At 26.6% G+C, this 12696-nt stretch overlaps 1 long non-coding RNA gene across 2 annotated transcripts; it reads left to right on the top strand.

Annotated features, from left to right (window-relative positions):
- The first annotated feature begins 412 nt into the window (after positions 1-412).
- On the top strand, positions 413-11888 carry LOC112600995. 2 transcript variants are annotated; one of them, XR_003115022.1, is made up of 3 exons: positions 413-498; positions 1584-1715; positions 11799-11888. It is a non-coding gene; the product is annotated as an uncharacterized LOC112600995 (long non-coding RNA). The 2 variants fall into 2 exon arrangements; XR_003115023.1 differs by lacking the exon at positions 11799-11888 and adding an exon at positions 1940-2024.
- The last annotated feature ends 808 nt before the right edge of the window (positions 11889-12696 follow it).

The raw sequence follows: 12696 nt of genomic DNA, 5'->3' as shown, positions 1-12696 counted from the left end.
ACCCCCGTTTTACCTTTACTACAATGCATTTATTCACATTCTGATTTTTGAAATTTATAAGTATACCTACCTCCTAAATGACTACATTTTCAAATTCTTGATTTTTTTTTTTTTTTTGTATCATTTAAGGAGTACACTATGGCAAATACAAAACAATTTTTTTCAAATAGAAATCTGCGATCTTTCTAATTTTAACGAAGGAGTAGTTTTTGAGTTATTAAAATGTTTGTAATATTACAGCTGTGTACTCATCATTACTTTGTAGCATAACAATTCCTAATTATCTTTTTACAAAAATATAAAATAGGTGATAATAGGGATATTAATTTAATCTTGTTAAATACTCAAATATGAACTATCAAATGGTAATATCGATTAATTGTTATAGTTTTAAAATCATTACAGTGGCTGTATGAGGTGCTCATAGCTTCTAATTAAAATGCTTGGAGCAAAAATCAGATAAATCCGGATTTAAAATTATTCATTTTAAAACTTAAGGTACTGTTTTGTTACTATTATTATAAGTATTTAAATCTAAATTTAATTAAATTACTATTTAGTAACCCTTGAAAAATAATATGTTAAACACAAAAACCATATAAATATATTTATAGGGTCTATAACTTTGAGCTACTTTTATCTTAAGATAAAAAAAAGAATCAAGTTTTAAGTCCTCAATATTATTTATCATCATGTAGTAATTGAAAATTTTAGTAAAATTATTATAATTTTAGAATTAATTAATTATAAAAATAAATCATGCTTTATTAGTCCTGTACATTTTAAAAAGTGGATTTATTTGGCTTTAGTTATAAACTATTCAATTCTATTGCCATGAATCCTTAATACAAATTTTTGGACGCAACAAGATTGCAAACAAATGTCACTTATCAAAAAAATTGTTTTTTAGCCAAAAAACGAACGATTGCGAACGTTTTTATAGGCTACGTTGCTAATTTTATAATTTCTGAATATGTTTAATTTTGTTTGGGAATTCAATTCAAATTTTTTTTTAAATAAAAACTATTTGATATTAATAATACAATGTTACATTATAGCTACGTTACAAACTAAAATAAAATATTGAATAATTAAAATAATTTCGGAGTATAAATATTAATAACACTGTTACATAATGTATATAAACTGAAAAAAATAAAAATAAAAGTTTTTAAAATGTTTTTCTACATATTTTTTTTTTTTTTTTAATTTTTTCGTAGTTAGGAGTTTCCAGTTTTTTGTAAATATAAAATTAGATCCTTGTGAATTTTATAAATTATAATCATTATAGTTTTTTAATGTTGATTCAATTTTAGATTTATATTTTTTGGCCATAGGGTTATCTAAATTGTTTTGATAGCGTAATAGCAAAAAATCCTTATACCTACTATTTAATTATTTAAAAATTTGTAATTGACTAACATTTAATCTGGCAACACCACACGATTAAAGGCAAGTTAAAACGTTCGCAATCGTGTTACGGGAAAAAGTTCGTTTGTAATTGTTTCATTCACAATTGTATATCGCCCAGAATTTCAAAGTTATGTAATTCCAAAACTTTTCATTAAATTATTTTTATATAGATACATCAAAACGTCGAAAAAAATCTATCTGATAACTGCTTAACAATACATAATGTGAAGAAAGGATTGCCTTTATTTGGAAAAAAGAATTATTTGTATCACTACAGGAAATTCCATAATGGTATAAAAAATGTAAGTGTTTAAAAATTTGGTACTTAAAATAAATATATTTTAAAATTCTAAACATTCAGAGTTTGAATAAATAATGCAAATTTTTAAAGGATAGTATGAGTAATCCAGCTATATATATATATATATATATGTTATATAAATATTTGAATACCTATATGATATCACGTAATAATATAAACGTATAGAATATTTTGTATTCGCAATAATAATTATTACTTCCGTAGAAAAAAGTGATCCACCTGACCCGCTGCGTTATTCGCATAAACTGCTGTACAATGAAGTTGTCGAACATACTGACGAAAATAACGGTAAAAAACATGATATCGTAATTAAAGACACATCTATCTATTAAACTTTTATGATAAGCTCATTAAGTATTACCGTGGCATAGGTATTATAACTAATAACTCAATAAAAAAAATTCGCCATACGCTGCACATATCTACCGCTGCACCGTAGATTGCAACAACACGTCGTAGGCTCGTAGCCATTGACGATTGTCCAACGTCACGAATATTATAGTGCATTCTATAATGTACTATATTATGTATGGTAGGTACATGTTATGTGATACATTATATGATAGGTTAAATCTTGTTTAGCGCATTTTAACATTAAAAAAAAAAAAATTGTTTCTGATAATCGAAAAGGACGAAAATGCATCCTCCAACGCACACCGCCGCGACGATTATCCATCTGCGTTATTTCTTATTCCTTTACAATATATTGTCGTCATCGGGATATAATAAAGTATTTCAACTAAAGGTATTTAGCAAGACCGGTTTTATCGGTTTATTTTTTGAATTGAACAACTATTTAGAAATGCGGTAGCGTTTCGAGCCAAGTAAAAAAAAAAAAATAATATCAGTATATTAAATAAATAATCAATTTAATATTTATACAGGAAGTATATTTTGTTACTAATTAATTCGAATAAATATGCGCGTATATATATGTCTATATACAAAACGATCATTCGTTCGGGAGTTCCTTACACAGTTTACACTTTACACCCATGCATATACAGCGCGATTCTTTTATGCTGTATCATATAACGCTTGTTATTTCAAAAAATAATCGAAAGTTTTTCAAAATTATTTATTTTTTATAATTTGATCTAATTACAACAAATCAACACGTTTGACTATTTTAAATGTTGTTGTTTTTTTTTCAATTTTATTTTTTTAAAAGACTAAGTAGGTAATAAAAAAGGATTTTTTTTTTTTTGAATATTGCGATAAAATTAATTAGAATTCTTGTATGAGTGGAGTTAAGCAGTATAGAGTTAATTCAAAAAATTTTGATTTACTATTCCACTCAAGATGTTTTAAGCTTATTTTTCTACCCATATATTTTGGCATAGGCTCATTCAGCAAAATGTTTATGGATCATTAATATCAAATAAATTTATGCTACTAAAATGTATGAAAGAATTTAATATCTAGACATTGTAGCTCGAAGACTTAAAAAAAACACTCGTCCGATTTTAACAGAAGTTTCAGAGATTGTTTTTAAAGATATTAGAAAAGTTTAAAAATAAGTTTGAATCACGTCCAAAATGAACAAAGTGCTATACAATGTATTTTATCTATCTAAGATGGATTGTCAATCTTGGTCGAATTAATTCATTGTAAAGCGAGTTAAGGTAAAGACACACTATTCATTTCCCACATATTAACATTTTTTACATGTTACGTCTTAATAAATCAATCATTTTTGATTGCGTGTTATCGTTTTTATTTTTCTTCATTGATTTATCTTTGCCGAAGCCGATTTTTCCGTGAACTGAGATAAATTGAAATAAAAATACACTTATATAGCGTAATATTTTAAATATTTTAAAATTTTTCGATTTTCCCGGGTTAAATTGGGATATACAGCTAGTTTATAAGTAATACTATAATAGTACCATTCATATATGTGTTTGCTTTCATACCACTCGCAATAAGAGTAATGATAAATATACATTATTTTTAAATTTCTACTTATAAACCAACAATGCAATACAAAAACAATATTTTCATAATATTTTATTATAATTTGTTAAGGTAGTTAGTAAAACCAAAAAACAAAAGATGTAAAATGTATCATTTCAAAGTTCAATCCGGAGGGTAATTCATCACTCTTGCAAACATGGGTTTGATCCTATTTATCTAAACTTTAAATACTTAAAAGTTATTAAGTAATTACTCGTTTGAAATTCGATTTTTATACATCAAAATATTCTGAAATAAATTTTGTTTTGGAATTGAGAAATAAAAAAGGAAGTTATTACTCAAAAAAGTAAAATACTTAACAATTGTAAAAATTATAATTTTTAATGACATAAAATAACGTAAAATTAATTTTTCAAATAAATTTAAAAAATATTTGAGAGATTTGAAATATTTCACTCAAATTTCATCAATTATCTTACTTAAAAATGTTGAAGTGCATAGATTTACATTAATGTACCTCAATATAGATTAAAATTAACTACATTACAAAGAACATAAAATACAGAGATGTAATCCTTAAGTTAAATATTTCGTTGTGTTCAATGCAATGTCACACTAAAGATGAGATTTTGATCGGTCAGTAACACGAATGTTTTTAAATCGTACATTTTGATACGTTAAAAAAATCATCTCGAGTATACGAGTACGTATACTTTTACGTGATTTTGGACGCGGTGTCTATTGTTAACTTCGAGATTGCACCCATAATATGGGTGTACAAGATTTGCATATGCTGCTCACTGCTTCTACACTACACATGTTTTGTACCTATACATATATGCACATACACGTATAATATAATATATATTATCTGAGTTGCAAACATCATCACACATATCCACCAGGTTCCAAGTAGCATAGGTACTACTGCACTCTCGTACTTTTCGAACTATTATGTAAATGTGTATAATTATGTTATTCTATTTGTCGTTAATCATATACGGAGGTATAGTTATAGCTCTGTATAATAGTATTATATATAACCTCTCACTTTAAACGAATTTGTTAATACCCGCGGCGTGCACAAATCGTTTTACGACTCCGGGCCACGGAGTTCCTATATAACCATGTGTCTATGTGAATATAACATTATCACATAAACTATGTGTAAATTATGTACATATAGGTATATAGCGATGACTGTGTTGCGTGTTTGCAGTAACGTTTTTGACCTTAGAGACACGGATGAGAAGTGTACACGTAATCTTCATCGATGGTATGCGGCATATTGAGCAGCGGAAAACGAATCGGATGGATAATAAGGAGCAATTAATAATTAATGGAGGTTTTTTAGGGAAAACAGTGCGTGATCGGAGTTCGGAAAACGCCAAATTATTGACTAGCAAGCTCTTATTTTTTATACGAATGTGATAATAAGAAAGAACGAATCGAGTAAAATATCTTTGTACAGTTGAATATAATATACAACAAAAAATTTATCTATGATGATAAATAATTGCAAGAGACGCGAGTGACACAAAGATTATAAGTAACTCATCGTTAATACCTCATTTAAATATTTATTTATTAGTATTGTGATTCCATTTACGTTTTACCCAACGAAGAGGGTTATCAGCATTTTTTTGTTAAAGAGTTAATTTTGATAATTAATTAATTATGAAAGTCTTTTTAATGGTGCTTAGAAAGATGACAGTCAACACTCAACATATTTTGTAGATCTTCATGTAATGTTGTTAGTTAAATACTACGGGATGGACTCAAGGAAAACTTGTGAATTGTTAGGATTGTTTGATAGTTTTGCAAGACCTCAAGTTTGTATACTATATAATTAAATTGATAGAATCACTAAAATGTACAAAAGTAGTTTGATTCTGGGATAAGATTTAATTTTGACTTTCAAGAAGACAAAAAATATTTGAATTTTCAAATAGGCTCTATTTTTCTTTTGGATTAAAGTTGACATTTCCAGGTTGACTTTTTGTCCAGTATTATTTCAAGATATTTAATTTCGTTTTGTTTTGAAATACTTATGAAACTATGTATTAATAATAATTAATGAATATTTGGTTATTGCACATTTGTGTGTACGAGCAAGTAACTAGCAAGCTGCATGTATGTGATATACATTTGTCATAAATTATAAACCTCCGACGATTAAATCTACATAAATTATTTTTTAAATTCACTCTGTGACCCGAACAAAATTCGCCCTATATCAATATTCCATGTATTATTTACTGCGATATGTCACTACGAAACAATGAAAAGAATAATGAACGTATAATTATATACACGCGTGCTTTATATTATTTATAAATTTATAACTACTAGGTATTATATATATTAAATAGGTCGTACTGACATATTTTTGTGTTAATGGTTTTTGTTATATTTATTAGTATTATTATTTATTTTATTATTTTATTGTGTTGTAATAAGAATCATGCTTAAAACGGTATTTTACTTACGTTATTATGTGCATTGTTATTTATTTTAATTTTTCATGCACTCCTTTTTAGGGTGTATTGTACGATAGAATATTAATACGTTATTATTTTGTATATGACATAAATGTTATTAAAATGATATAGACTAAAGTATAATCGTATTTAAAAGTTACATTGTAACTATTAAAATCAAATGTAGTACAAACAGAAAATTAATTTTTAAAACAAATGGAAAATGTCGGATCTCGATTTGGTTGAACTACTCGTGTGGGTAAAAAAAAACCTATTATTGCTAATGAATCATTTTCACTACTTTTTTTATTCAAACACTTTGTAATTACTTATTAGTTATTTTGAGTTTTCAGTATTTTCACTTACGTTTCCCTAGGTTATTGCGGTTTCCTGTATAGCCTTAACCAAACTTATGTGTAGGATGCATGATACCGCAGTCTATACGCCACTGAATTGAAAATTTTAGAAACGACAATTTTTTCATTGCATTTGAATGTACAATTAAAATAAAAATAGTTTAATCGTTCTAGGTGATTTAAAAATGTATCCTTATTTAAGCATTTATACTTTGTCTGTTTACAAAATATATTTATACAAACCATAATATTGTTTAGTAAATGTGGATAATGGTTTCTTGCGTTATTGATATACGTTATTATCATTGTTTAAATATATTTTTTTTTCTAATAACAATATTATAGTATTATAAAATGGTAGAATCATATTTTATCCGTTTTATGACAATATAGTTCAACAAATAAATACATATATACAGAAAATATTATTTAAAAGGGAATAGTATATAATATATAATATTATAAATTTTATAGCTTATAAGTATATATTAAATTCATAATAAAGTATCTACTAATTATTTTTAATTTTTATAGTAGGTTTATGTCATGTATTATTATAAGTTTATAACTATAATTAATTTGAATTGTATTAGTGTTATTATTTTTCTTTGGTAGGATCAAAATAATAATAATCGGTAGTTATAGAAAAATAAATGTTTGATTTATTATTAATTCATTGATAATTATAAATTCTTGAAGGAAGTCAGATTTGTATGAATCATTACTAGTTATAAATATTATTAATAATAATAATAATTACGAGGATATAAAAATAATAAAAACACTCAAAATGTAGAATACCCTCGGGGTAAGGTTTGGTTAGAATTCGCGTGGAAAATGCTGCTCATAGTAACCTTTTAAATGCATAACACCCACCAAGTATTTATGGTAATATAAAATTTATAATGTGTAATACATAATATTATATAGGTATAATATGATTGATATTGATTTAATTTTATAATATTTCAGTATCATTATTGATACGAAGGCTAACCATAGATACGTTTGATACATCAAATACATTCTATCTATTATTATGTTTCAATATGCGATTTTTTTTTACAAGAATAATAAAAATTGACTCAAGTTTCCTGTAAAATACCGATGTATACTAATGGAATTAAATATATTAAATGCTTGTATGAGCACCGATACAAACGTGCTGCGGTGATATATCTATGTATATAAAATAAAGTTATTATTTGGTCTTATTTGGAAGTCACCCTTTTATACTTAATAATAATAATAATATCAATGTATTATGAACTATTAAATAGTTATTTCTAAGGTGCGCGTGAATATGAGAACGGGTTTTGTATATATCGTTATAACAAATTGTTATTTATTCAAAATGCGTTTCGTTTATATTAAGGAAAAAAAAAATAATAAATATTTGTTACAAGACCAAAAAGATAGTAGCATTACTTAACGTTATGATATTGGTGGTAACCAAATTATAATATATAGGTGTACCCGGATAGTTACCTATAATACCTATCTATTTACTTTCAGTGAGGGGGGGGAATAAGACGAACTACAGCTCCCGTTGGATTTGCTGTGCATGTCGCGAGGACAAGGATTGCTGCAGAGGAGAGGATGCTTATTAATTTGTATTCATCGAATATCTATAGGCCATAATATCCATTACACGTGTATTAGGTTGTGTGCGCTACACCACGTGTCGATAAATTAGTAATGTTATTCACGTATAACCTATAGCGTTTTCGTTTAAGTATGAATAGTTTTAAAAAATATGTAAAATGCATACACCTTTTTTACTTAGGTTTTTTCGTTAATTTATTTCTATGGCGATCATTTTATACACGCAAAATATTTTTAAAATTAAAAATTTTATTTTGAGGGTACCCACCACAATATTGCGATATTATAATAATTAATAATTATAAATATCAAATTGGTATCGGAAATACATCGTTACCGTATGATATTAATATATAATGTAATGTATTTATGTATATATTCATTTGGAATGTGAAAGTGAATGACATTTGAACATTTTTACCAACGGGCATTTATGGCGACGTTTGATGAAGGTCAAAATGTGATTAAACATACGTATATATTTACAATCAATAGGTTTAATCGTCACGATATTTACATTATTATGACAGTGACGCCCATAATAATAACGGTATGCATGAGTTTTGTCTATCTCTCGTATACTCAGATATCTAATAATTTATATTTTATATCGGCACATACGTAGGTACAATTTGTGTTTGCGGGTGGGGAGCCTGGGTTTAGCACCCTCAGTTTTGTAATCTACAACGTGCTTAAAATATATACGCCTAAGGATTATAAATAGTTTTTATTTTATATTAATAAATTATTATGTATAGTATAAAGCCATCATATAATATATGATTGATGAAGGGTGTAGGGTGTGTACTGGGTTCATGTACGGGGGGGGGGGGCGAAGTTGCTTATTGTGCAATCCATTGCTTTCCCGAATTAATTTTAGAGTTCCCCCTTGTCTGAAGAGATCGATTTTTCATTCTTTATTTTTTTTTTTATTCCACAAACTATTTGTCATAATATATCTACTCTACTTTATTGTGTCTTATTCAACTATACCAAATGAGTACCTGTACTTGGTGCCGTTTTGTTTTTGTTTTAGCGCATGAATCGTCGTTGAAGTTATTAGTTAAATGAATTGAAATTGTTAATATCAACATAATATTCTGCATCTATTATTTCGTCGTATTTTAGCTTGTATAGTAATAAATTAAATAATAATAAATAAATGAAACAGTGTTCCCAGTTTTTTATTGAAATCTCGCCTTTTAGGTATACAAATACCTATTTAATATGTGTGTATAATTCGATCGGACGATAAACGAATCGAATAAGCTATACGCTTCACATTTATACATTATATGCATATATATTACATCCGCTGCGGGTGACGTAATATTTAAATTAAAAATAACATAATATATTATACCAACGATAGGAGAAAATATTCAAATACGTGTTATGTATATACTATATAGGTACTGCAGGGTGTCCGCTGGACGGTCGTTTTCGAGTTCTGCACTCGCAGAGGATTATGGACGTTATGAACACCGGTATAATACCTACCTGTTGTAATAATAATTATAATAATATACGTGAATTCGATGTCCATATAACCGCTTGGTGCCAACACGCGTCCCGTCCAACCAACTGTAGGGATTTTTTAGTCGCCATTTTCCCGCCACAAGTGTAAGACATGGTATAATAATAATAATAATAATATTATGCAATATACTCGAAGACCTTGTTGTTTCTGCAGTACGTACACGATATATTGTTAAGAGGAGGTATTAAATGGGTACACGATTTCGATTAGTCACCGGATTTCTATAACATTTTCAACACACTATTTTGTGAATGAGCTGGTCCATATTTTTTTCTATGTAAATTTACTTAATTATACCGCGGTGATTCGCGGTGTAGACGCGTAGTCCATTATAACGCTGGTATTACATTATACGCGTTGTTGATGGTCAGTAAAAGAATTCGTGGCGGCACGATTTCGTCATCACAATAATGTTACAACTGTGTGCATGAATATAATTAAAACATAACATTAAGCGCAATTATTTTAACATTAGTATAATACGTATACCTTTTATTCGTGCGTTTTTGTGTACCTACTTATTTGATGATTATTATTATTTTTTGAATTGTTCGAAATGGCGCGATTTTCGTAGGTATTAATGATATAGTTGTCAACACGATTAACGCACTGATTCAACGAAGTGACAGAACGGATATAATTTATTTTTCATTCGCATAGTTAAACAAAACTATGTTTATTAACACTTTTTACTACCGTTGATTTACCACGCCGTATACGAATATTCGATGTGTAATAAATGTAGTATGATACGATTTAACAACTATATTAAATATTAATCCATACAATTTGTACCTATACGTATAACTAGAATGAATATCTATATAATTAGGTAGTATTGATGTTTAGAAAATATGTATTTTCAAACCCATAAAAATTAATTATTACTAATCTATAATATGTGTTGTATTTTGTACGGCCAATTATACATGTACATTGAAATTTTTTTATCTTATTAAAAATAACGTTAACTTTGATAATGACCTATACAGTTTACAGCCTGTACTCAAAGACTAAAGATAATTTGATTAAAATGAATAGCGTTCTTACTATGTATAATAATATTATATATTTTGATTTATGTAATAAATTTCTGACAAAAAATAAAAATATTATTCAAGTTGCATATTTGTTAGTCTATAATTCGTTTATAAAATGATTATAAGTTGGTTATTAATTATTTCTCATTTCAGCGATATTTAAAGTTTTTCCTTATTACCTAACTAAAAAGTAATGTGTTTAATAATTATTAATATAATTACATTGCTTATATTAATTTGAAATGCACATAAACGAGTTAAATTAAAATTGATAACCAACTACAGATTTGGACGTTTACTTCAAATAAATATTAGGTACATTATATCATCCATAGACATATAAATTGTAAATTTCTTTATTACGTCACGAGTAGGTAAACAAGAAATATTTTTTACATTCCAATATGCTCATGTAATGATTGAAAAATATGAATAAAAATAAGATATACTGTTAGGTGCTGGGTGGGTCACTAGATGAGTTGAGTGTCTTCAAATTTAAAAGCATTGACTAATCCTCACATTCCGAAAATAGTTGTGTTAGAAGTATAACAACTTTTTAAACGTATTTGTTTACTTATTCAATATTTAAAATTATAGGTAAATTTGTTATCAAAAGAAATGTAATTTATGATTAGCTGACCATCGAGAAATATATTAAGATTTTAGACGTAAAAACCTTAATATTTAATGATTAATGAATAATAAATTTTTCGAAATGTAAACTTTTAAACGCTCATAAAATAATTTTTACATATTAAAGGTAACATACTCTATAGTTAGAAAAACAAAAAAATATGAATATTTTTTGAAAATTTATTATTTGTTGAACTCGTTAAGTAATATGTATATTAAATAATAAAATCTGTACCTAGTTTTGGTATAAATATATTGAACTCATTTATTTTTAAAATGTCTATAAATTGTATTATATTGTGGTGTATGGTGTTTTTTGGAGAAGACCCCATCGATTCTGACTAAGCAGATAGTATTTAAACAACTTATAGATTCTGCCACCTACCATTTTACTTAAGGTCGACCTAGTTACTTCTTAACTTACTAATTAATTACAACATACATTATTTACATTTTATTTAATAATATAACACAAAATATTTCTTTTTTTAGGTGTAAATATGCCAATGGAATATTATAATTATATCGTTCATTTTTATACATAACGTTGCAGGCAACACTAGGTATGTATAATGATCGAATATACAACATAGATTTAATATTATATCTTGAGTTTATTGTTCTGTTATTGTAACAGATTGCCTAATAAAAAGTTATGTTAAAAAAAAAAAAAACCATAGGTTTGAATTTTAAACACTAATACCGTTACTAAACTTGCTAGACTTTAATATAAACAATTTTACATGATAATTTGAATCAAACGATAACCTCCTAATTTAATCCCCAATGAACTGATTATTAAATATTATAAAAAAAAAAAACATAATGCTAAATACATAAATAAATAATTAGTAATTAGAGTTTGGGTGTATTACTAACCATCAGTGGCATAAGCGTGCGTAGACTTGAAGGGGTGCCTAAATTTTTGAGCTTTTCTCTTAATATTTTTCCTTGAATCTAATATCTATTTTTAAGATAGTTTCAATTTTTATTTATGATTTGTGCTTTTGTTTAACATCTAAATTTTACCATTATAGTAAGTTTTTTCACGTAAATTAAAAATATTTTAGAAAAAATTACGTTTTATTTTATTTACATTAATTTTAATATGGGCCCCTTGCTTTAGGATTTCAATTTTAAAGCCTCAAATACAAAATATTGGAAGACACCCGGCACTCTCCGTATGCACGCTTATGATCAGTAGGTAACTTCTATCACATGATATTTATTTTTGAAATAGTTATCGTAATGACTTATTGCGCAAATTAATATTTACAGATACCACGCTGATAAAATAATAAAATCTAAGAGTAATAATCAATACATAATTTATATATAAATTAAATTAATAACTACTGGACCGTTTCCAAAATAGTTATACCAATGAATT

Source organism: Melanaphis sacchari, unplaced genomic scaffold (genome assembly GCF_002803265.2).
Source record: "Melanaphis sacchari strain LSU unplaced genomic scaffold, SCAv2.0 Contig73_pilon_pilon, whole genome shotgun sequence".
NCBI classification, from domain to species: domain Eukaryota; kingdom Metazoa; phylum Arthropoda; class Insecta; order Hemiptera; family Aphididae; genus Melanaphis; species Melanaphis sacchari.
This window is presented reverse-complemented; position numbering and strand designations above follow the sequence as displayed.